The sequence below is a fragment of the Artibeus jamaicensis genome, unplaced genomic scaffold (assembly GCF_021234435.1).
Source record: "Artibeus jamaicensis isolate MK-2021 breed Jamaican fruit bat unplaced genomic scaffold, CSHL_Jam_final contig_402, whole genome shotgun sequence".
Taxonomy (NCBI): Eukaryota; Metazoa; Chordata; class Mammalia; order Chiroptera; family Phyllostomidae; genus Artibeus; species Artibeus jamaicensis.
In genome coordinates, this window is record NW_026521818.1 from 11,979,347 (window position 1) to 11,999,377 (window position 20,031).

Genomic DNA, 20,031 nt, shown 5'->3' on the forward strand with positions numbered 1-20,031 from the left:
CACAGAGTCCCCCGTCCCCTGGGGTCCGGCGCAGCTGGCCTTGAGGAGGCCGGGGGCAGAAACCTTCGGTCTTTTAGGTGCTTACTGTGCAGACCCTAAACTCGGAAGCCAGACTGTTTTGTGGGGTGTTTTAAGGGTTTAGTCTGCTGTCCTTGGGCATGCCACTGTCGTTTACACAAAAATCGTGTAGGGGCGGGGGGGGGGCGGTAGTGGGACGCTTTTTATTATTCCACTGCATAGGCAAAAATTGTTAAGTTTAGAAATAGTTGGGATGGATTTCATTTGTTATTCTAAATTAAGGACAAGTATCCTTGTAGTTAGAGTGGATGTCTTCAGTTACCAAGTGTTAACAAGTAACATGGGTTAAAAATGTAGGGAAACAGCGCTTTCCATTTTTCTTCAAATTTACTGAGGAATAACTTTAGAAAGAAAAAAATATTTTTCATAAATAATTTACTCCTGTGGTCCATTAAATTTCATCTGTAACCGTTTAGTATCCTGGGGAACTTAGTTATTTTGTACTGCTTACATCAGTTACTAAAAGTTGTATTACTGTTTCCAGCAAAACTCCTTTTTTGCTCTGTAGTGATAATTCAAGGTTAAGGTTTAATGAAAGTGATTTGTTTTTTCGTTAGTCTTATCCAGATATTGGAAGGAAGAGGGCCCCAAGATTTCTGTGTTCTTACTACTATAATGGAAATTTCTGCCTTAATTATAGTTTTTATAATAACTTCAAACTGTAAGTCAGTATTCACATCATAACTCTATATTTGGAGAATGTATTTATAATGCTGACGCTATAACTTGTGTAACTAGCGCTTAGTTATGATTAAAAGTAAAACTAAAGTTTGCATAAACAAGTGAAACAAAGTAAACCACTTGACAGATACCAGTTTTTCTTTTTGTCTACTTTTGACTTTTGTATTTGTTGTCTTTGTCAGTCAGAATAAATAATGGTTATTATTTAACATGGTGCAGGCATTTAATTCCTGGATTGTGCTTAGATTTATGCCAACCAAATAGTTTGTTTTAAAATGGTCTGTACTTCCTCTGTACAGTCACATATGCACGTGTCAGCTTGCACTTGACCCTAGCAGTTTTGGAGATTGTAATTCTAAATGTTAACCTAGCCAGAATACTCAGAAGAGTGAACTCGGAGGCTTGAGTGAACAACTGCAGTTGTGTATGACCCTCTGCTCTTGCTGTTTAGAGGGAGAGAATAGACAGCATCTACTCAAGGAAGTTTTCTCAGTGGAGATCATAAGATGGTAACATCTATAAAGTTATGTGAGTGCTCCTACATAAATTGTAAGAACTTGAAGGATCTATGTAAGCAGTGGTGTGAACTTCAAAGCACATATTTATGTACGTAGATGATCCATCTAAAGTGTATATAAAACTTTGCTGCATGCCTCCATGTTATTTTAAAGGAGAGGCGAGTTAATGTGCCAAATTATATGTAGTCTCCTACACCATCATGCAGCTTGTTGCTCCCTCCTGCTGAATTTTAAAGTCCATTTCCATACACCAGACTTTAATCTTCTCCCACCAAGCCTACTGAAGATTTCTTCAAGATCTCAGGAAGTGTTCCAGTAAATAAAGCAAAAATAATTTTTTGTTGTTTAGTGTGAAGAGACCCAGTTCTCTGTAGTTTTGGTGGTAGTTTAAGGATTGACAATCACCTTTTTTCTTTTGCAGCCAATTCATTTCTGACACTGAGTTGATAGTTCTGCTATAAACTAAATTTTTTGCCCTCAGTTTCCTGGGGGAAAATATATATATATTAAATTTACCTCTCTTGGAATTGCCCATTTTTCTTTTATGTTAAGAGCAGAATCTACTGTTTACATCTTGAATTTTATTTTTTAACCACTTTTGATTTTGAATTCTTTTTCTTTGATAGAAAAATAGCAAACATTAATGGTACATGGTATGTGCAGACTAAAAAAAAAAAACTCTCTAAATTCCAGTTTTACTTAAGGTAAGGACATGAAGTCTTTTTCTCACAGGCCCCCTGTGAAGAATTCTTTTATTCCTCTTGGTATGTTATGCATTCTGTGAAGACAGTCCTGTGTTTCTTTGTCCCTGTTTGCATGTTTGCAGATAACTTATCTGTTTTTGTATTGAAAGATTACAAGAGTTGAAACCCTGTTTTCCTGTAAAGTGTGTCAAGTTGTACATTAAAATGAAATTGAATGCCATTTCTTGGGGTCTAGAGTTTAAAATATACAATGACTGATACAGTTACTATATTCAAGAATTAGATACCTTTTTGCTACTTAAACCGGCATTAAACTATTTTGACTTTGCTCTTAGTATGAAAGCTTCCAGTAGGCAGTGACCATATCTCATATTTTCAAAGCACTGTTTGCACTTTCATTGTATCATTAACCAGCCTTACCTTGTATATGTCTTGCATGGTTTCATTGTGAGCATCTAGAACAGCAATTAAAGTACTGATGAGACCTAATACTAGAGTCATTAGCCGGATTTGATTTCCAGTCTGGTCCCATATAGTTAGTTGTTTACATGGGGCAGGTAAAAGTGTAAACTTTTTAAAATTTTTTTTCATTTTGTAATTTATTTATACTTAGTATTGAAACTGTTCTGAATGAAATGGAAAGCGAAATAATTTCTGAGAGCAAATAGATTGTTTTACTATTTGACTTCCTGTGTCTACTATGGATTTAAATGTCTTTGTTATAGGAGGGAAAGTAAACATAGGTCCAGGTTCCCTTTTGAATTAGGAAACCCAGTGTTCCCAGCCAAGGTGAGCCAGATTAGAAGTGAGGAGACTGACTTCAACTATCTGGCTGTTGGTAGAAGATTAAGGCTTAATTAGCATTCTCCTTCCTCTACTTTTTGTCATAATAAGCATCCTTTAGTTTATCTTTTATTCACTCTAGAGCAGTGATTTTCAATATTTTTCATCGCATGGAACACATAAACTATGAAAATTTGGCAGCAGGCCAAAAAATATATTTTTTGCATGCTCTGACAAAAAATAGGTATAATTTTGATTGATTTACAATAGTAGTAGTAGTAGTAGTGGTGGTGGTGGTAATAGCAATTACCTACCTTTCTTGCTCCAGAGTGACTTTTTAAAAAAATCAGGTGCCTATGCTTATATATATAAGGATTCTGGTACCAATCAGATGCAGTTTTAATATGCAACATAACCAGTAAGTTGCAGCTCTATTATATGATGATGTATTTATTGTTCAAGACAGGGCATTCACACTGGATGGTTATTGTGTGGGCGGTTGGCATTTATTTATTTGACAATTTAAAGGAGAAGAGGTCGGTGCCCCTGACTGAATAGTCAGGTTTTGTATGTTTTAAAAAATTATTGTGGAACACTGGTTGAAAATGGCTACTCCATAGAATACATTAAAGGTGGGTCGATGGAAAGGTTCTTTTTTTTTTGCAGGGGGAATGTGGATCTTTGTGGGTGGAGAGAGTACAGGAGGGAAAAGTTTAATACTGTTCACACCTGGAGAAAGAGATTATTGTGGTATTCATATGCCATTATGAGTATTACATTAGACTTTGTTTTAAAAATGTGTCCTGTTTTAAAATACTATGTTTTAAATAGAATTAAAGTGCCTTTAAGATTATTGAAGTAGTACTAATTCTTAACATTGTTTTTTAAAAGTGAGAATAACATTAATTACAACATACCAAATATAAGTAATTTATCCAGGAAATATACCAGGAAGATATTCTTTGGAATATTTACCTGGCATTGTTGGTAAAAACAGGAAATCTAAATGTTTTACAGAAATCTCAGGATTTCCAGATTAGAATACTGACTCTTACAGCCTTAGATAATTTTTGAAATTTAGAATATTCCAGATGGTTGTCTGCCAAAATTTAAAGTTAAATATCATGTTTTTATTGTATGCTTGCTAGCATACATATGAACTCAGTTTTTCCTGTGCATCTCATTTACTCTCAGTCAGTAAACCTAACATCACATGTGTCTAATAGTAAAGATTTTTATTTGTCAATTTAATTTTAATTGGTTAGTCATAGATTGCTCTGATTATAATCAGAAGCAGCTAGTGTACCAATTAACTTTGCATATTAACTTTGAAGACAAAATAACATGACAGTTTATTTGATAAACCAGTGCTGTTCTTATGGTTTTGATAACCTTCCACAATATAGCCAAGGCACCTTGAAGTGAGTCTTTGAGAATAATTTATTTTAGAAAAATCTGTAAAAGTAGTTTAGATTTTATTCTAGAAATATAATTTGTTGTGCTACATCTTAGGTTTTTATTTAAAACTGGTAGATAGATGATTTTTATTAAAGAATTTAGTGGCAAAATATTTTAAATTTATGTGTAGCCATTTTAAATTAAAGGTTTAATTTAATTTACAGGTTTTTTCCTGTTTGTGTGCATGTGCAAGCATGTATTTCCTTATTACTTCATCATGTTATATAAACCATAGAGACTTGAAATAATTTTAATAATTATTAGAGCTACCTGTAACAAAATGTCTATTTCAAGTCACTTTGGATGATACCTAGTTTCGATCATCTGTACCGATTTAGCTCTTTTGCCCCCAGTTTTATTAATATATAATTGGCATAAGTCATTGTGTAAGCTTAAAATATACAATGTGATGATTATATATATATGTATATAGTGAAATGTTTAGCACAATAAGGTTAATTAACACGTCTTTTACTCAATTACTGCTGTGTTGTTATGGTGGGAATATTAAAGGTTTACTCTCATAGCAATTTTTAAGTATGCAATACAGTATTATTAACTATAGTCACCATGCTATGCATGAGATCTCTGGAACTTACTCATCTGATAACGGAAAGTTGTGCCCTTTAACTAGCGTGTCCTATTTCCCCCATCCCCCCCCCCCCCCCCCCCCGCCCGACAACCACCATTCTGCTTTCTGTTCTTAACAGTACAATATTTTTAGATTCCACATGTAAGTGAAGTACATGCATATAGTATTTGTCTTTCTCTATCTGACTTCTTTCACTTAGCACCATGCCCTCAAAGTTGCCACAAAAGACAGGATTTCCTTTTCATGGCCAAATAATATTTCATTGTATGTATCCATTCATCCTTCAGGAATTTAGATTGTTTCTGTCTTGGCTATTGGGAGCAATTATGCAATGAATATGGGAATGCAGATATCTCTTCTAGATAGTGATTTCATCATTTTGGATGTGTACCCAGAAGCAGGATTGCTGGACAATATGATTATTTTATTTTTATTTTTTTTAATTTCAAGACAACTTTATTTTTTTTATTGATTATGCCATTACAGTTGTTCTATTCCCCCCTTCATTCCCCTCCACCCTACCCCATCCCTACCATTACCCCCCCTTTAGTTTATGACCATGTGTCTCAAGTTCTTTAGATTCTATATTTCCCATACTATTCTTGCCCTCCCATCTATTTTCTATCTACCATCTATGCTACTTATTTTCTATACCTTCTCCCTCCTTCTCCTCCTCCCACTCCCCTGTTGCTAACCCTCCTTGAGATCTTCATTTCTATGTTTCCACTCCTGATCTAGCTGTCCTTTTAGTTTGCTTTTGTTTTAGGTGTGGTTGTTAATAACTGTGAGTTTGCTGTCCTTTCGCTGTTCATGTTTTTTTAACTTCTTTTTCTTAGATAAGTCCCTTTAACATTTCATATAATAAGGGCTTGGTGATGATGAACTCCCTGAATTTGATCTTATCTGAGAAGCACTTTATCTGCCCTTCCATTCTAAATGAAAGTTTTGCTGGATAGAGCAATCTTGGTTGTAGGTCTTTGGATTTCATGTCTTGGAATTCCTCTTTCCAGCCCCTTCTTGCCTGTAAGGTCTCTTTTGAGAAATCCACTGACAGTCTGATGGGAACTCCTTTGTAGGTGACTGTCCCCTTAGCTCTTGCTGCTTCTAGGATTCTCTCTTTCATTTTAATCTTGGCTAATGTAATTATGATGTGCCTTGGTGTGTTGCTTCTTGAGTCCAACTTCTCTGGGACTCTCTGAGCTTCCTGGATTTCCTGGAAGTCTACTTCCTTTGCCAGATTGGGGTAGTTCTCCTTTATTATTTGTTCAAATAAGTTTTCCACTGGTGACTGTTCCTTTCCCCCTTCTGGTACCCCTATAATTCAGATGTTGGAGCGTTTAAAGATGTCCTGGAGGTTCCTAAGACTTTCCTCATTTTTTTGAATTCTTGCTTCTTCACTCTTCTCTGTTTGGCCATTATTTGCTTTCTTCTGGTCCACTCCATTGATTTGAGTCCCAGTTTCCTTTTCATCGCTATTGGTTTCCTGTGCAATTCCATTCATTTCAATTAGTTTCACCTTCATGTGTTTCTCTAATTTGTGGCAATAATCAACCAGTTCTGTGAGGATCCTGATCACCAGTGTTTTAAACTGTGCATCTGAGAGTTTTGCTGTTTCTTCATTGCTTAGATTTATAGGCTCTGGGGCTTTGAGATCTTCTTGAGCCATTTTTGGTCTGTTTGCGCCCTTTAAGTATGAGGAGGGGAGCCTTGGACTCCCAGGTCGCTGGGTTGTGATGCTGTATGTGAGGGCGTGGTCAGATCAGGGAAATGGCGACCCCTGTGCTGTTTGCGCAGCTAGGTGAGGAGCAGAGCCTTAGGTGGTTCACCCGGGCTGGGCTACTCAGGTCGCTGGATTATGACGCTGTATGTGGAGGCAGGGTCAGAGCGGGGCAATGGCGGTGCCCTCTGATCTTGCTCGCAGCTGGGGCCTGCTGGGTCCCGTCTAACCACCCACTCCCTCGCTTGTCTATCTGCGCACGAATCCGCGACCACAGTCAAATCTGGGCCCTGCTCCCTCGCTGGTTCACCGTGGTCACTCGCTGGGTCGCTCACTAGGTCCACCCGTTGCAACCCCACGCCTGGGTTCGGTGTACCTGAGTCTGTCTGCCTGAGTTTTCCTGTGCAGCCCCGCTCCGCCAGCTGCTGGTTTCGCCCCTCTTACAGGTCAGGCTGAAGAATTTGTTGTTATCGGACTTCCGAAAAGTTCAATTTTCTGTGTTCTGGCTGTGTTTTCTGTTGCTAATATTTAGTTGTCTTTAAACTTGGTTGTGTGAGAAAGCACGGCGTCTCCACCTATGCCTCCATCTTGGTGGAAGTTATTTTTTGAAGAACTGTGTTCCATAGAGGCTATTTCAGTTTACATTTCAACCAAGAGGGCACAGGGATTGCTTTTTCTCAACACCTTCACCATTTGCTCGTCTTTTTTACGATAACTCTTTGAACAGGTATGAGGTCATAGCTTTTTGTGGTTTTGATTTATGTTTCCCTTATGATTAGTGATGTCAAACATCTTTTTATGTGTGTATTGGCCATTTGTATGTCTTCTTTGGAACAATTTCTATTGAAGTTCTTAGCCCTTTTTAAAATTGGATTTTAAAAGTTTTTGTTAAAAACAAAAGTTTTTGTTTTTTTTCTATTGAGTTGTATGGATTCCATAGCTATTTTGAATATTAAGTCCTTATCAGGTATGATCATTTCTTTTGCTGTGTAGAAGTTTTTTAGTTTGATGTAGTCCCACTTATTTATTTTTGCTTTTGCTTTCCTTTTTGTGTCAAATAAGCAAAAGTCATCACTAAGACCAATGTCCAGAAACTTGTTCCCTGTTTTCTTCTAGAAGTTTTATGGTTGCAGTTATTATACTCACATCTGTATTTTTAGTTGACTTTTATGTATGATGTAAGATAAGGGTTCAATTTCATTCTTTTGCATGTGGCTGTCCAGTTTTCCCAACTGGTGAGAAACTGGACAGCCACATTTATTTCTTCAAATTTATTGAAGAAACTATCCTTTCTCCATGATGTGTTCTTGGTGACTTAGTTAATGACTAGTTGGTTATATATGCTTGGGTTTATATATGAGATTCTGTTTCTTTGTTCTATGTGTCTGTTTTTATGACAGGACTGCACTGTTTTGATTATCATAGTTTTATTGTATAATTTGAAATCAAGTAGTATGATGACTCCAACTTAGTTCTTCTTCCTCAAGATTGCTTTGGCTATTTGGGATATTTTGTGGTTCCAAATGAATTTTACTATTTTTCTTTTTTGAAAAATGCCATTAGAATTTTGCTAGGGATTGCATTCAGTCTGTAGATTTCTTTGGGTCACATAGACATTTTAATAATATTCTTCCAATCCACGAGCATGTGTCATCTTCAGTCTCTTTAATCAGTGTCTTACAGTTTTCAGTGTATAAGATCTTTCACCTTAGTTAAATTTATTTTTAAGTGTTTTATTCTTTTTGATGCTGTAATGAATTGGATTGCTCAGGAAAAATTTAAATAGTTTGTTAGTATATAAAAGTGAAACTTATTTTTTTATGTTGATTTTGTATCTTGCAACTTTGCTGTATTCACTTATTAGTTCTAACAGTTTTTAGAGTTTCTTTATATAATATTATATGCAAACAGGCACAGTTCTATATCTTTTTAATTTGCATGTCTTTTATTTCTCTTTCTTGCTTAATTTCTCTGTCTAGGATTTCTAGTAATATGTTGAATAGAAGTCATGAGAGTAGGCACACATGTCTTGCTTCTGATGTTAGAAGAAAGTTTTCACAATCTTACTCAATTGTGAAAGCTTGTTATATATGGCCTGTTATTTATGCCTTTATTAAATGATCTTTGTATCCCAGGAATTAATCCCACTTGATTATAATATATGAGCTTTTTAATGTGTTTTTGCAATCAGTTTGTTAGTGTCTTGAAGATTTTTGTATCTTTGTTCATCAGGGATATTGGTCTGTAATTTTCTTGTATTATCCTTGTCTAGCTTTGGTATCAGGGTAATGTTGACCTTGTAAAATAAACTTGGAAGTATTCCCTCTTCAATTTTTGGGATGAATTTGAAGAAGATTGGTATTAATTCTTCTTTAAATGTTTGGTAGAGTTCACTGATGAAATTATTTTGTCCTGGGCTTTTATTTGTTGGGAGGTTTAGATTACCACTGCAGTTTATATATTATGTTTTCTCTGTTTTAATTTCTTAAAGACTAAATATTAATAGTAATAACCCACATAAACTAAAGATTTGGGGTAGAGGGAAGGGAGGATGGTTACCCTTAATACTTTCATAAAAGTACAAAGGATTCCTGAGACCACAGAATTTGAGGATCGTTGCTTTAGTATTCCATTGTGTGATTATACTACAACTTATTTTGTACATTGCATTGTTGATGGATATTTGAGCAGCTTCTACATTGGGGCTTTTATGAGTAGATATGAATGTTCCTGTACTTGTCTCTTAGTGTACATTTAGATACATTTCTGTTGAGTATAAACTTAGGACATGTTATGATGGTTAAATGGGATACCAACAAAAAGCACTGGCTTTGAAGCATGATGCCAAGGAGAAAAAAGTAGGCTCAGATAACTGGTTTCTGGAAGATAGAAATACTTTTTAATATTTTTGGAAATAATTATTTAGGTTTCAGATGTTTTCATTACTACATGGAAAATAAATATTTTGAAATAATTTCATGCATAGAAATTAATACCTAGGTTGGCTACTGATCATAATTTAACCCTATTTTCTTATCACTTGTGCATACTGTATGTGTGTTTGTTCCTACAAATTTTTTTTTCTAAACCATTTGAAGGTGAGTTATATACATCATGACTGTTTACCCTAAATGATTTAGTTTGTATTTCATAATATGGATATTATTCAATATAATTACAGTACAGTTATCAACTTCATAAATTTGTATTGTTATACTATTTTTATGTAATGTATTATTCATCTTCTAGTTTTGTTAGTTGATATAACAGTGTCCTCTACAGTGTTTTCACCTGTTACAGTTAAGGATTTAGTCCATGGACAAGTATAACATTTAGTTATCATGTCTCTTAGGCATTGTTTTCCCGTTCCTTTTTAAAATTTCACTTTGACATTGACATTTGAAGAATATAGAACCTCCTTCCTTTAAAAAAAAAACAAAAAACCTTTTCTCATTTTGCATTTGTCTGATGTTTCTTCTTAATTGGAATGAAGTTATTCATTTTTGCTCACAATTATGTGTAAATGATGTTGTCCCCTTTTCTGGATATCACCTTTGGAAGCACATGATATCTATCATTAATGATATTAATTTTGCTGACCCATCAAGGTGTTGCCCAGTGTTTCCACTGTAAAACTGGTTTGCTTTCCCCCAATAATAATAAGCAGTGAGTGAAAGATACTTTATGACCATAGAGAAGATATCCTCTTTTTTATCAAAAATTTCTCCAGGATTAGGCATCCATTGATGATTTTTACCCCATATTTTATTTTTTTTAACACTACTATCTTTCTGGCCTAACAAGGTGCTCTGGGCTCTCATTATAGCTTCCCTGCCCCAGCCCTGTAATTAGCTTTTTTTTTTTAGAATTCCTGGTTTCTTTTAGTGGGAATAATATTAGAAATCAAGAAAAACAGGAGATTCAGGTGGTGGAGGAGTGATTGGAAGCTACACTAACCTCCTCCCAGGATCAATCTGAAATTATTTTTTTAATTACGGAGAAATCATCTGGAATAAGCAACTGAATAGTCGCGGGAGAGAAGCCTTATAACCATGAGCAGGCAGAAGACACAGTTTCACCATCACATAACTGGTACATAGTGCAGAGGAGATACAAGAGGGCTGACTGGGCTCCCACAGGCAACAGCTAAAGTGCCAGAGGAATATTTTTGGGGGATTCCTACTGAGAATTGTGGGGCCTGACTGCCAAGCTGGGCACCCCATCCAGTAGCACCAGAGTTTGAAAAGTACCCAGAAAACGTCCAGCTGCAAAAAGTGGCAAAGTTTCTCTCTGCTAGGGACAAACAGCTGGAGATGCAAAGAACCTTTTAAAGAGCCAATGAATAAAATTTCATTTGCAGCCACTAACCCTGGGCTCTGGCAAAGGGAGGGCATAGAGGACTAGGGACACTTGAGGAAAGCCTGAGGCCAGTGGGTTTGGGGAGAAGACTGAGAGAATAGCCACCAGAACCTGGTGCTAAGTCATCCCCCATTCTGCAGAAGCCATCTTGCTTAGGCAGACCACCCCACTCTGAGTGGCATCTGCCATGAGGGGAAGCAGTAGTCCTGCCCACAGGGGTTACTCTGCCCCACCCTGTGGAGCTTAAACCTGACTGCTAATTATAGAGTGACTAGATTAACAAGTGAAGAAGTTAGTTGAAGACAGTACATCCCTGGTAGTCTTGAACAGGCTGCCTAAAACCAGACTGGGACACCATCTGACATCATCAAAGGTGGATCCAGAAAGAAAAACACAGTGGTAAATACTAGATGCTACCGAGATGAAAACCACTGCTGTTTTCTTCATGATTTGCCATATTTTTCTCTCCTGCTTAGTTTTTTAACATTCATTTCATCAAGTTTGTCTGTATTAAGTCACTAGATTTTATATTATAGTTTATTTCAAATCTCTTATTTTGTTCCTCCCTTCTTTTACCTTATTTTTGTTTCAGATTTTGTTTTCTCACTTGTTACAACTTGTTTCCATTCTGCACTCTTAACTATTTCTCCCTGCTCCAGCTTCTCAAAACCATTTTTCCTGTCATTGATCATCTCACATTCTTTTTCCTGCTTTTAAATACCTGTGTTCTCTCTCTACCTTTATCAATCTTTGCTCATAAGTAGTGATAAGGTGGTGGTTGCTACAGTCCTTCAATCTTATTTCTAGATAGTGACTATCTTTGTATTTCAAATCTCAGATTTCATTGTTCCCCTCTGCTATCCCATTTTGCCATCCTCCCACCCTTCCTCCTGCCTTTTTTCATTTTAAACATTAATTTTTTCCTGTCTTAGCTGGGTTTTCACCCCACACTCTTAGTATCCTGTCTCCCTCTAGCCTCTCAAAATAACTTCTCTTTCCTTTAGACATCTCTTAAGTTTTTTCTTTGTGCCCTCTCATTCCCATTCCACCTATATAAATCTTAGCTCATTGGTTGTTGATATATCTATGGTGGATATTTTTCTGCAATTAGAGCCATATTACTTATTTATATATATCTAGATATACATTTATGTTTACATATATATATACACATATACATAGTAATGATTTTTTCTCTCACTAGATATATACAAACATATATATTTTTAACTCTAGCTTTAGCCTAATACTACACACTTCTCTTACTCCATTCCAACTTCCATCCTCCCTTTTGTAGTTATGAACTCAATTTTATTCTCTTTCCTACTTTGCCTTGTCTCTGTTCCTTACTCATTATCGCCTTTCCCTCTGTCTTTGTAAAATCTTTTTTTCAGTTAGTCATCTCATATTTGTTTTCCCTTTCCTATTATAGTCTTAATTTCTTTCCACCTTTATTAATAATGGCATGTTGCCTGTTGATAGTGTAATTGTGGGTAGAGCATATCTTTGTGGGTTTAGGTCTGTTTCCCGAGCCATTTGATTTTTACTCTGGCAGCATCTGTACAACAGTATACAAGACGTGGAGGGATGAGCGATTCTCAGTCAGCCAGAGGAAAGAACCCACCAAAGAATGACCAAACAACAACCAAAACCAAATTACAGCCACATAAAAGGCATAAAGGGCAGTACGAGAGCATCAGACATAGCTGATCAAGGAGTGTACCACTCAGTGCACCACTGAGTCCCTCAGGTCTCCTACTACAGCAGATTATACCATGAAGACCAGGATAAAATTAAAAAAAAAGACCAGGAAAGCAGATAAATCTAACAAGCAGGAAAAAATCAAGAAAAGTACCAAAAATGGAGAGACAAAGAAACAACCCCAAATCAAAAGGAAAGGAGGAATCTGCTGAAAGACTGCAAAATGAAATTGAGGCAACCAAACTATCAGACATCAAGTTCAAAATAATGGTTATAAGGATGTTCAAAGAGCTCAGTGAGAACTTCAGAGAACTCCAGGAAAGCTTCAAGGAACTTACTGAGAACTACACCAGCGTGAAAAAGAATATAGAACCTATCAATAAGAGGCAGGAGGAAATGAAACATACAATATCTGAAATGAAGAACACAATAGAAGGAATTAAGAGGAGGTTAGATGAAACAGAGGATTGAATCAGCAAGCTGGAGCACAAGGTAGAAAAAAATTCCCAGAGCAAAAAAATGAAAAAAGACCCAAAAAGATCTGAGGTGATAAGGATGCTGCAGGACAACACAAAACATAATAATAACTGTGTAATAAATATACTAGCAGGAGAAGAAAAGGAGTAAGGGATAGAAAACCTCTTTGAAAAAGTAATGACAGAAAAATTCCCTAACTTGATGAGAGAAAAAGTCATGCAAGTCCAGGAAGCACAGAAGGTCCCAATCAAAATGAACCCAAAGAGGACCACTCCAAGACACGTGATAATTAAAATGCCAAAATTCAGAGACAAAGAGAATCTTAAGCAAGGTAGAAACAGCTAGTAACATATAAGGGAGCAGTGATAAGGCTAGCAGTTGATTTCTCAACAGAAATACTACAAGCAGAAGGGAATGGCAAGAACTATTCCAAGTAATGAAAAGCAAGGGCCTGCAACCAAGATTACTCTACCCAGCAAATCTCTTATTTAAAATGGAAGGCGAAAATAGAAATTTCTCAGACAAAAGAAGGCTGAAAAAATACACCTTTACCAAACCAGCATTGCAAGACATACTAAAGGGACTGCATTAAGAAGAAGAAGAAAAGGGGTGAGTGAAAAAGGGACACAGGTACAGAGGTGAAAAATGGCAATGATTAAGTACCTATCAATAATAACCTAAATGTAAATGGATTAAATGCTTGAATCAAAAGACATTGGGTACCTGAATGGATAACAAAACATGATCTCACATATGCTGCCTACAAGAGACCCACCTCAGACAGAACAAAAAGACCTAAACAGCCTGAAAGTGAAGGCCTGGAAAAAGAAAATTTCAAGCAAATGGACAGGAAAAAAAAAAAAGCCGGCATAGCAATACTTGCATCAGACAAAAGGGATTTCAAAACAAAGGCCATAAGAAGAGGGAAAGGTCACTTCATAATACTCAAGAATTCATCAAGAAGACACAAACAATATAAATATATATGTACTTAAGAGCACCCAAATCTAGAGGGAAATCTTGGAGGACTTCAAGAAAGATATAGACACTAACACATTTATAGTAAGGGATTTTAACATCCCATTGTCAACAATGGACAGATCTTCCAAACAAGAATCAACAAAGATATCATGGCATAGATCAAGTGGACTTAACTGGTGTGTACAGAACATTTCACCCCAAAGAAGCAAAATATACATTCATTTCAAATACACATGGAAAATTCCCAAAGATAGAGCACATGATGGGACAAAAAACAAGCCTCAACAAATTCAAGAAAACTGAAATCATATCAAGTGTTTTCTTGCATCACAATGGCTTAAAGTGTGATTTAGAAACAAACCTCAAGGGAGAAATCTCAAGAACATTCAAATGCTTGGAGACTGAATGCATGCCATTAAACAATGAATGGGGTAATAATGAGATCAAGGAAGAAATCAAAAAGTTCCTGGAAACAAATAAGAATGAACACAGAACAGTCCAAAACTTATGGGACACAGCAAAGGTAGTTCTGAGAGGTAAGTTCATAGTGAGACAGGGCCACCTAAAAGAGATAGAAACATTTCAAATAAACAACCTTACTCTACATCTACGAGAACTGCAGGAAAAACAAACAAAGCCCAGAGTGAGTATAAGGAAGGAAATAACCAAGATTAGAGCAGAATTAAATGACATAGAGTCTAAAAGAACAATTCAAAAGATCAATAAATCCAGGAGTTGGTTTGTTAGAAGATAAACAAATTCAACAAGTCCTTTAAGCAGATTCACCAAGAAAAAAAAGAGAGAGGTTTCACAAAAATAAAGTCAGAAAGAAAAGAGGAGAAATTACAACTATTACCACAGAATACAAAGGAATGTAAGAAATTACTATGAACAACAACGATATATGCCAAGAAATTTGACAATCTGTGCAAAATGGACAAATTTCTAGAAAAATATAATCTTCCAAAACTGAGTGCAGAAGAAGCAGAAAGCCTGAATAGACCTAACAGCTGGTGAGATTGAAGCCGTAATAAAAAAAAAATGACACACAAAAGCCCTGGAGCAGAGGGTTTCACAGGAGAATTTTACAAAACATTTAAGGAAGAGCTAACCCCTGTCCTTCTCAGATTATTCCAAAAAATTCAAGAAGAAGGAACACCCCCAAACTTTTTCATCATCCTAATTCCAAAACCAGATAAAGATATGACAAAGTAAGAAAACTACAGGCCAATATTGTTGATGAACATAGATGCTAAAATTCTCAACAAAATATTGAGAAACCACATCCAGCAATACATTAAAAAGATCATATACCATGATCAAGTGGCATTCATCCCAGGGATGCAAACATGGTACATATTTGCAAGTCAGTAAATATAATACATCACATTAACAAAAGGGAAGACAAAAATCACATGATCATATCAACAGATGTGGAAAAAGCATTTGATAAGGTTCAGCACCCATTTATGATAAAAACACTCAGCAAATGGGAGTAGAGGGAGTATTCCTCAACATAATGAAAAGTCCATATACAAGAAACCTACAGCCAACATCATAGTCAATGGGCAAAATCTAAAAGCTTTACCCTGAAAACCAGGCACAAGATAAGGGTGTCTGCTTTCACCACTTCTATTCAACATAGTATTGGAAGTTCTAGCTGCAACAATCAGACAAGAAAGAGAACTAAAAAGCTTCCAAATTGGAAAGGAGAAAGTAAAACTGTCATTGTTTGCAGATGACATGATAGTGTACGTAGAAAACCCACAGACTCCATCAAAAAACAACTTGACCTAATAAGTGAATTGGGCAGAATGGTGGGATACAAAGTCAATATTCAGAAATTGAAGACATTTTTGTACACCAATAATGAAATATCAGAAATAGCAACTGGGAAATACATCCCATTTACTATGGCAACAGGAAAAATAAAGTACATAGGAATAAACTTAACCAAGGAGATAAAAGACCTGTACTCAGAAAACTACACAACACTGAAGAAAGAAATTAAGACACAGATAAATGGAAGCTTATACCATGTTCATGGATTAGAAGAATTAACATCATCAGAACATCCTTACTACCCAAAGCAATTTATATATTCAACATAATCCCTATTAAAATAATAATGACATATTTCACAGATACAGAACAAATATTTTAAAAATTTATGTGGATCTATAAACGATCCCAAATAGCCTCAGCTCATTATGAGAAAGAAGAACAAAGTTGGAGGGAATCACAATACCTGATATCAGACTATGTTACAAGGTCACTGTAGTCAAAAGAGTGTGGTATTGGCATAAGAACAGACACATAGATGAATGGAACAGAATAGAGAGCCCAGAAATAAACCCATTCTCCATGATGAATTAATATTTGACAGATGAGGCAGGAGCATAGACTGTAGTAAACATAGCCTCTTCAGCAAATATTGGGAGATCTGGATAAGTACATGTAAAAGAATGAAACTTTAGACCACCAGTTTACACCATACACCAAAATAAACTCAAGGTGGATAAAAGACTTAAATATAGCCCTGATTAGTGTGGCTCAGTGAATTGAGCACTGGACTGTGAAGCAAAGAGTCACCAGTTCAATTCCCAGTCAGGGTACATACGTGAGTTGCAGGCCAGATCCCCAGTAGGGGGTCTATGAGTGGCAACCACACATTGATATTTTTCTCCCTCCCTTCCCATCTCAAAATAAATAAATAAAACCTTTTAAAAAGGCTTAAATAGAAATTGTGACCCCATAAAAGTCCTAGAGGAGAACATAGGCAGCAAAATTTCAGATATTCTATGTAGCAGTGTTTTCACTGATATGTCCCCTAGGGCAAGAGATATAAAGGAAAGAATAAACAAATGGGAGTACATCAAATTAAAAAGCTCCTGCATAGCTAAAGAAAACATTGGCAAAATGAAAAGGGAACCAACTGCATGGGAAGATGTATTTGCCAGTGGTACACCTGATAAGGGTTTGATCTCCATAATATATAAGGAACTCTCATGACTCCACACCAGGAAGACAAACAATCCAATTATAAAATGGTAAAGGATCTGAACAGACACTTCTCCAAGAAGGGCATACAGAGGGCTCATAGGCTTATGAAAGGATGCTTAACATCACTATACATCAGATAGATGTAAATTAAAACCACAGTGAGATACTACCTCATGCTGGTTATAATGGGCATCATTAACGATAAAAAAAACAGCAAGTCCTGGCGAGATTGTGGATAAAAGGGAACCCTAGTACACTGTTGGTGGGAATGCAGACTGGTATAGCCACTGTGGAAAACAGTATGGAATTTCCTTGAAAAACTAGAAATTAAACTGCCTTTTGACCTGGCAGTTCCACTGCTGGGATTATACCCTAAGAATCCTGAACACCAATTCAAAAGAACCTGTGCCACCCCTATGTTCATAGCAGCACAATTTACAATAGCCAAGTGCTGGAAATAGTGTAAGTGCCTGTTGCTAAATGAGTGGATCAAAAAACTATGGTACAGGGACTTCCGCCAGGATGGAGGCGTAGGTGTAAGCACTGTGCTTTCTCACACAACCAACTTTAAAAACAAAGTTTTAGCAAAAAAAACGCAGCCAAACCACAGAAAATTGAACTACATGAAAGTCTGACAACAACGAACCCTTTAGCCAAACTGGTAAGAGGGGCAGAGCCAGCTGCAGTGCGGGGTCGGGCAGGAAAGATCCACCAGACCTACCCAGGCACGCAACCCAGGCCGGCAGGCAGTGGGCGGATCCCAGGTGTGGTGTAGCGGGCGGACCCACTGAGGGTGCAAGGCGGTGAACCCACTGAGGGCTGACCATGGTCACACATTCGCGCACAGATAAACCAGTGAAGGAGCGAGTGGTGAGACAGACTGTGCAGACGCCAGTAGCGGAAGTGGCAGAGGGGACCGCCATTGTCCCTCTCTGACCCCCCCCCCACATACATTGTCACAAACCAGTGACCTGGGTGGCCCCGCCCTGGTGAACATCTAAGGCTCTGCTCCTCATGTGTAACAGGCATGAACAGATCAAAACATGGCTCAAGAACAACTCAGAGCCCCAGAGCTGATAAATCTAAGCAATGAAGAAATAGCCAAACTTTCAGATGCACAGTTCAAAACACTGGTGATCAGGATGCTCAAAGAACTGGTTGATTTTAGTCACAAATTAGAGGCACATATGAAGGCTAAACTAATTGAAATGAATGGAAATGCACAGGAAACCAATAGTGATGGAAAGGAAACTGGGACTCAAATCAAAGGAGTTGACCAGAAAGAGGAAAAAACTATGATATATTTACACAATAGAATACTATGCAGCAGAAAGAAAGAAGGAGCTCCTGCCCTTTGCAATAGCATGGATGGAACTGGAGAATATTATGCTAAGTGAAATCAGCCAGGCAGAGAAAGACAAATATCATATGATCTTACGTATAAGTAGAACCTAGTCAACAAAACAAACAAGTGAGCAAAAAACAACCAGAGATATGGAAGTAAAGAATAAACTGACAATGACCAGAGGGGACGGAGGGAGACGGATGACAAGGTAAAGAAAGGGAAGGGTCAAGTCAAGGAACATATACGAAGGACCCACGGTCAAGGGCAGTGGGATGGGGATGGTCTTCGGGAGCAGGGGTTGGATGAGGTAGGGCAGAGGAACAGTGGAAAAGTGAGGGCAACTGTAACTGAACAACAATAATTTAAAAAACTAGAAACCAAGATCAAGATGCTTGATTGCAGTGCTGTCAGAATGTTTCCTCCTGGCCTTTCTTTGGACAGTATTCACAAATATATACATGTATTGTGTGCGTCTGTGTGTGTGTATGTGTGTGTATATATATATCTATATGTCTATATATATATACAGATATAGCACACACACATAATAAATATATTTATAAACATATTTACATGTGTACATGAAAATACAGCAGGTCCCTGAATAATGTGATTTTATTCAATGTCATTTGGTTATAATGTGGATGAAATGCCATAGAAATGTAACTCTTGTTTATGTTAATTAACCTTTAACAAAATTGGTTTTATTATATGTAGTTTCATGTAGTCTCAGAACTTGTCAAGGATGTTAAGTAAGAACTTACTGTACAAGCATTTTGGAAACCATGATTTTGTATCCATATTTCCAGTTCTAGTCCAGCCTTACATGATTGTATTGTTTATTCTTCCATTTCATATCTTTGTGCTTTCTTATACAATGTGAACTATGGCCCTTTCTATAACACATCTAAAAAAGTTTTAAAATTGTATCGTCTCTACCACTACAATTTAAAAAAGGAGTTCAGAATTTGTTTGTATTTCTTCGCCCTCCCCTGCTTGAGAGATAATAGAAAATACATGTATCAGTCTCTGTGCCACCATCACCCCATCCCTCCTCCCGTTTCTGTCACAGAGCTTCTGAAACCCTTGTACATTAGATGATAAGAATGCTGGAGCATCTTTTGTTCTAATGAGGCAAATGGGTGGGCTCCTGGATGCTTCCTGGATGATGGCTGGTCATCAGAAAGACTAAGCCATGATTAAAAGCTTGTAATTTTCAATCCCACCCCTCCCCCATTTTCAAGAAAGGGTAGAGAGGCTGAAAATGGAGTTAGTGATCGATCATGCCTACATGAGGAAACCTCCATAAAGTTCCAACTGTAAGGGGTTTGGGGAGCTTTCAGTTTGGTGAACACATCCAGGTACCAGAAAGGTGACATACCCCAACACCACAGGGATTGAGGGACTTTTATGCTACGGACCCTCCCAGATTATCTTCATTTGGCTGTTTATTGGTATCTTTTATCTTATCATTTAATAAACTGGTAAATGTTACTGTTTCTCTGAATTCTATTAATTGTTTAAGCAAATAATCAAGTCCGAGACAGAGATCATGAGAACCTCTAATTTATAGCCAAGTTGGGCAGAAATTGTGGATAATCTGGGGTCCTAGTACTTATGATTATAAGCATCTG

General features: G+C 36.8%; 1 protein-coding gene across 7 annotated transcripts in view; it reads left to right on the forward strand.

Moving 5' to 3' along the window:
• Positions 1 to 20,031, forward strand: part of DMXL1 (Dmx like 1) — a 168,612-nt gene that overhangs the window by 678 nt on the left and 147,903 nt on the right. The gene's annotated exons all lie outside the window — the stretch shown is intronic.